The following is a 7,535-nucleotide window of genomic DNA, read 5'->3' on the forward strand; positions in this document are numbered from 1 at the left end:
TCTCTCTCTCTCTCTCTCTCTCTCTCTCTCTCTCTCTATCTCCCTCTCTCTCTCTCTCCACATTTTTCTGGCCACAGAATTATGGAGCTGGGTCCTCATGTTAGGAGCCTATGTCTGGGAGCATGGCAAATGGGCCTTCTGTCCCTTGCAGATTAATATGTTGAGTCACCAAGGTTTGAACCTAGCTCAACCAGAACACAGGCTGCCTTCCATGGTCCCACAGAATTCAAGATGCAAAGATGTTAAATTCTCAAGCAAAGAAATAAAGGCAACAATTCTAAAGATACTCAAGAAGCTAATCCAAAAATTTAACTTTGAATGTTTTACCAAGAAACTTGAAAGGGAAAATAACTAGTAGAATAGTTTGGAAATTGTAGGAATTGAATATAGGCAGTAAAAAGAAATCACTGGTTGGGCTTGGCAGCATAATGTCTGTGCCAGAGAAAACCACTCCCAAAGCAGAGCCTCAGGCCGCGGAACACCTGCACAACCCAATGTCTATCTACATCATGGGATTTCAGAAAAGGAAGGCTTCAGGGGAAATGGAAGTTGTTAAATAAATAGAGCTGAAACTTCCAAAGTTGCTCCAAAATATAATCATACACTCTTCAGTTCTCACAGAGACCCTAACTGGAAACAAGAGAAAGAAATCCAGGATTACACATATTGTAAAAAATATTTCCTGAAACTGAAGGCAAGGAAAAATCAAGATGGCATACTAGCAAATAGACTATTCAGTTTCGTGGTTAATAATTTAGTGACTGCATGTTTCTCCTCATGAGTGGTAGAAGCCAGAATAGAGTATACTTACAGTAGCAATGAGCAATAGAGCAAATATTTTAATTACCAAAAGTATTTCAGAGTCAATAAAGACATTCCTTTACTTACTTACTTACTTACTTGTTTGTTTGTTTTTAAAAGATTTATGATTTTTTAGTTGTGTACATGTGTACGTGCCAGTGTAGTTGTCATGTGTGTCCTTGTACAGACAGATCCCCTGATGCTAGTGTGATAAGCAGCACGTAGTGAGCAGTCTGATGTGGGTGCTGGGAACAAAACTCAGGTCTACTGGAAGGACATCAATGCTCTTAACCACTGAGCCATCTCTGCAGCCCCGAGTAAGGAAAAATGGCAGCTTGATGAGAAAATAAAAAGAGAATTCAAACTTCAATCAGGTTGATTTTGGCATCATTTTCTCTTAACTTGTTCCTTTTTATCAAATGGAAAGTAAAGCGACCGACTTCAACTGTTGCTTGTGTCTTGGTCGTCTTCTTTAGTCCTGAACCTTTGTGCCCTATGTGCTATGCATGTTCATGTGTGTTTAGAATTGTTACTTAATGTATGTTGGTTTAGTGCACACAAGTGAAATGATTATAGGTAACAAGCAAACTCTAGTGTTTGAAATTGTCAGATATTTCATAATGCTGGAAGCTTCCCTCAATCTATTGCTATAATAAAATTACTAGTCTTTTGAAAATTTTGAACAGTTTTAGTTGATTTTCTTAACAAGTCCAGTACATTGCTATATTCTGTATAGGATTATTCTGTCACATGTATGATGCTACATAATTACATACATAGTAATCACAGCTTTCTGATTTTTTTATCATAGAGACACATAAATCAAGCATAAACTTTTTAAAATTTATATGCATTTAATAAACATCGGCTTCTTCAGAGTCACAGCCTTCAAATATCATCAAACTTCACTCAAAATTTTAACTCTTGTTCTGCCTCTGACCAATTTAAATTGATTTCTTTCACACTTGGGTTTACAGTAAACTGAAATCTGATTTTGCATATTCATATTTTTCCTAATTTTTTTTTCAGCTATGTACAGAGAGGTACATTTGGAGTAGCAAAATGAAAGTTAGACATTGTTAACAGAAATTGTTAACAGAATGTTAGTAGTTCTGTCTCTACTCTTTTCCTAACAGTATCTACTCACAGGTGGTTGGGTGCACCACTACATTATGATAAATATTGGGTGATAATAAAAGTAACATTACTTCCCATCACTAAGGAATCACATGTAAATGTAAGTCTGCATGCATCTATGTACAATTATGTGGAACAAAACTGGTGTTATGATGAAGAAATTGGGCCAGACTACCCCACCTGGGGATCCATCCCATCATTAGCCACCAAACCCAGACACTATTGCACATGCCATCAAGATTTTGCTGACGGGACCCTGATATAACAGTCTCTTGTGAGGCTATGCCAGTGCCTGGCAAACACAGAAGTGGATGCTCACAGCCAGCTATTGGATGGAACACAGGACCCCCAATGGAAGAGCTAGAGAAAGTACCCAAGGAGCTGAAGGCATCTGCAACCCTGTAGGTAGAACAACAATATGAACTAACCAGTAACCCCTGAGCTCGAGTCTCTAGCTGCATATGTAGCTGAAGATGGCCTAATCGGCCATCATTGGGAAGAGAGGCCCCTTGGCCTTGCAAACTTTATATGCCCCAGTACAGGGGAATGCCAGGGCCAAGGAGTGGGAGTGGGTGGGTAGGGGATGAGGGCGGGGGGGGGGAGGGTATAGGGAACTTTCGGGATAGCATTTGAAATGTAAATAAAGAAAATATCTAATAAAAAAGAAGAAAAAAAGAAATATAGTCGATGAATATAATTGATTGCTAACACAGTGCTAGGCTTTCACACGGAACATAGATATGCACAGATGACCAATTTATTCATTGAGCTTTCAGCCAACATTGTCTACCATTATATTTCAAGGAAAACAACCATCATTTTAAAGTGAGAATAGACAGAAAGAGCGCTTCATCTAGATTCAAAATCACCTAATGTGCTCTGCTCTAAAGACCTGTGGGTGCCCACAGACTGTCTCCTGAATCAAGGCACACTTTCTGAAAAATGTCCCGAGATGATCAACAAAGAGTCAAGATGGTGGAGAGAATGTAGACCCATGGAGGAGATGTGAGGCAGGCCCACCATACCCAGGATCATCCGTGTAAGCTTTTGTGTAATGAGGAAACTCAAGGAATTAGGAATACCCCTAAGTTTCGAGCTCATAGTGGGTGGTTGGTAAGGGTGGTAGTCAAGGACCAGAAGGAATTACAAAATAAGCTACCAACTCCTGTACTCTATGGCACACGCATTACCCCAATTTCTTCTTTGGCGTAGGTGAAGCGGTTAATATTCTGAGTGGATTGCTAGAAAGTAGAGATGGTGCTTCCCAAGAGAGTAATCCAAGAGGACATGGTGCTTCACCTTGAATCTCACCATCTTGAACCCAGGGCTTTAGTATTCTCCACTCATTGACTAGGTACTCTGGACTAATAATGAACAGACTGACTGTTGTGTTTCTATGTTTATTAGACTCGCGCTTCCATAAAGTCAAATGCATCCTTCTGTATGCATTTTATACTCTGAGAGAGAAAAAAAAGACAATAAGGTTTCCATGATAGATTTGAGCAGACTCTTAATCATTTCCACTATTTAGGTTAAATGTAATTTTCTATAATATCTTCTTCTCTGCTTCCTGATGGGATGGAGCCTGCCAGTAGCATGTAACATGTTCTTATCCAAATGCTGCATTGCTGTTCACAGTGGCTCTACCCAACCCCCTGAAGAGCCCTTCCATCTTTTGGAAGAGTAAAAAACCTTTCTTCATTCTGGATTCTATGCCTTTACAGGTTCTGACATTCTAGTTTTCTGGCCTCGAAGCCAGAGAAAGCCATTACATTCAAAACTAACCATTTTAATTTTATCCTCGAATTTAGCTCATGGTTATATGCTGATGCCAGCCTCTTGGATATGACAAAAGTGTCCTGACCATGCAGGTGCTAGTCCAGAAGTATATTTAGTGAGGAGAACATAGAGAGCCCCTGCACTTCCTTCCCAGCTCTTCTGCAAATACCTAGTCCTTACCCAATGCCAAGATATCATCTGAATGGAAGGATGGGCTCTAGCTCTCCAAATGTATTACAGCTCAGTTCTATCTAGCAAGAACACTTTGAGAAGATAGAACATGTTAGGAAATTGGCTCTACTGGGAGCCAATATTCCTTAAATTTCTAAAGAAGAGAAGTAACATCTGGTGGAGGTGACGAACAGAGGAAGCAGTCCCATGAGCATCCTTCCGATGCGCTCTCTTCACAGGACTCAGTATTCAGTACTCACATGGTGTAGGGATGGTGAAGGAGGGGCTGGGTATGAGTACTCCAGCTCCTGATGAGCTGTCAGTTCTTGAGTCTTTGCCTCTCACAAAACCTCTGCTTCTCAAACACAGAGGCCCCTGCTGATCAGGCTCTGTGATACAGGGAAGGATGTATATTAGGGGAAGGGGTAGTACTACAAGCTTAGAAAGTCAACATGGCCTAGACACGAGCTAGCTGTGTCTTTCAATTCCACTTCAAAATACACTGGAAATCTTGACATTCTTCCTTTTCTATATTTACTCTCCCTTTGACAAAAAATTTTAACATTTTTGACAAAAAAATTTTTTTTGACAAAAAAGAAATTTAACAAAGACTTCTGTGCAGTAAAAAAAAAATCTAGTCTAAGGAAAATAAGCATATTAGTTTCTTGACCTACTTAACTCAACTCTACCTCCCTGACCCATTCCAGGTTGCATATTCTGAGTTAAATTTCTGATTAGAACAATCTCATGTACACCAAGTAGGGAAAGAATTAATGGTGAAAACTAACCTTACATCTTGGTTTTAATTTTTAAAATTAATGAACAAATACAAGTTTTTTATATTCATGGCACACAGTGTGATCTTTTTTTATTTTATTAGATATTTTCTTTATTTACATTTCAAATGTTTTCCTGAAAGTTCCCTATACCCTCTCCACTGCCCTGCTCCCCTACTCACCCACTCCCACTTCTTAGCCCTGGCATTCTCCTGTAGTGGGGAGTATAAAGTTTGCACGACCTAGGGGCCTCTCTTCCCAATGATGGCTGACTAGGCCATCTTCTGCTACATATGCAGCTAGAGACATGAGCTCTGGGGGTACTGGTTAGATCATATTGTTATTCTTTTAAAAGATGTATACAGCATGGAACAGTTGAATAGAGAGATTCCATTACCTAATTTTATGACAGAATATGAAAGGACTCTTTGAAAGCACATGCCAAGAACACGACCCTTTGCTGATCATTGATAAAATGCAGTTGACCATATCTCTCTGGATCCAGTTCTTCCCATGTAAGTGAAGGTCTGTATCATTATTCAACATCTCCCTGAGTTTCTCTTCCCTTCAGCACCAGCAATCAACTGTCCATCTCTGTGTCCATGAGTTTATATTTCTTAGATTCCACATGTGCCCGAAGTGCAGTTTCTGTCCTTCAGTACCTGGCTTATTTCCTTTGGCATAGTGTCTCTCAGACTGCCGTGTGCTGTTGCATACGAAATCATATTTTTCCTAAGGTTTGATCATGTTCTATAATGAGTACTCTACAGCTTCAGGGGAGAATCAGGCTGAGTCCGTGAAGGGCTGCAGTGAACAATGGCATGTGAGGTGCTCACACTCCTTTATTCCCTTTCATCAAGAAACTCACTGGGCGCCTCCATTATCTGGCAGCTTTTTTTCCAGTTTTTGAGAAATCTCCATACTGTTTCCATAATAAAAAAGTCATTTGCATTTTACCCCATGTGTTAGGGTTCCCTTTTGAACACGTTGTCACCAACACTTGTTAAATCCTGTCATTCTGAAGATAATTATTAAGACAGCCGAGGAGCAGTATAGACCTGTGATTTTAACTTGCAGTTGCCTCAGGATTATTTATGTTGAACATTTTTCTCTATAGATGTTTGTCATTTATATATGCCCTTGAAATTTTTCATTTAAGCCATCTATGGTTTGAAATCAGGATTAGTTTTCTGATCCTTGTTGGCTTATGTGACTTCCTGTCTCAGGGTTTCTACTGCTGTGACAAAATACCATGACCAAAAAGCAAGTTGGGGCAGAAAGGCTTTATTTGGTTTACACTTCCACAGCACTATTTATTATTGAAGGAAGTCAGAATAGGAATGCAAGCAGGCTAAGATCCAGGAGTCAGGAGCTGATGCAAGGCGATGGAGGAGTGTTGCTTATTGGCTAGCTTCCCATGGTTTGCTCAGCCTGCTTTCTTATAGAAGTCAGGACCACCAGCCCAGGCATGGTACCACCCACAATGGGCCAGGCCTTCCTCTATTGATCACTAATTGAGAAAATGCCTTACAGCTCAATCTCATGAAGACATTTTCTCAACTTTCTTTCTGATGACTCTAGCTTGTGTCTAGTTAACACACAAAACTAGCCAGTATACTTAGATATTTTTAATAAATACTTCCATCATGTATAGTTTGCAAATAACTTTGCTAGTCTGTACATTCATCATTTTTCTACATATATTTCTAATAGGATTTCATGCAATTTGAATTATTCCCTCTTCTAGTTGCAAGTTCTTGATGCAAGTTTCCCTTGATTGATTTTTAAAATGTATGTAGACAAATAGGTGGATGAATAGATATATGATTGATTGATATAGATAGATAGATAGATAGATAGATAGATAGATAGATAGATAGATAGATAGATAGATAGATGATAGATGATAATATAAATAGATGAGAAATGAGAGCTAAAATGGATGCATATAGTAATTCTATTTCAATCTCAGGATTTAAAGTATTTCAGAGCCACATACTCTTTGCTGTGGACAGTCTAACGCCTGTCATTTAATCCCAGATATCCCAAGTCCCACAAAATTAGGCTTGGGGTAGAAACAGAGAACAGATAAGCCTCCTGGTGTAGTCCTCTCTGCTCCTCTCATTTCACCGGGCTCAGGTGTTAAAGATGGAGGATGCAAGTCAGGAAGAAAATATCACTGAAAGAGGAAAAAATCATCCTGAAAATATCAAATGCTCACCCTCTGACACATTAACACACCCCAAATATCTGGTACTACAAGAAGGCTTTGACTACAAACCAGTAGGAAAAGGCCACAGTCAGGAAACTCACTGATGTGAATATACTTTTTAAATGTGTAAGCAAGGGCTGGGGGAGGATATAGTAGATAAAACATTTGTTGTGCAAGGGTAAGGAACAGAGTTTAAGTCCCTGAGAAGTCACATAAAAGATGGGCAAACATGGCAGATCACCAGTAATCCCAATGTGCAAGAGACAGGGGAATCTATCAACTAGACTTCTGGGCCAACTAGCCGGTATGATGAGGACAGGATCAGTGAGAATTCCTGCCTCAGTATTGGAAGATGCCTTAACATTTATGGCACACATATGCATACAACACACACACACACACACAAATAAGTCCACACATGTGAACAGGATTGTCCACATAACCACATATGTAAACAGAAAGTGACCAGAAGCAAGAAGTTCTTAGAGGAAATGAGAACAGGAGATGCCTTACAGGCATAACATAAACTTCAAGCACTTGATGCTGTAAGCATGGATGCTCCAAGCTAATGACAACTGGAGGAGGAACACTTCCAGACTAACAATAGAGCCTTGGGTACTGTTGGCTCGCTGTTCTATGTTGGTGCCAAGTGGCTGCTC

This window comes from Mus pahari, chromosome 7 (genome assembly GCF_900095145.1).
Source record: "Mus pahari chromosome 7, PAHARI_EIJ_v1.1, whole genome shotgun sequence".
NCBI classification, from domain to species: Eukaryota; Metazoa; Chordata; class Mammalia; order Rodentia; family Muridae; genus Mus; species Mus pahari.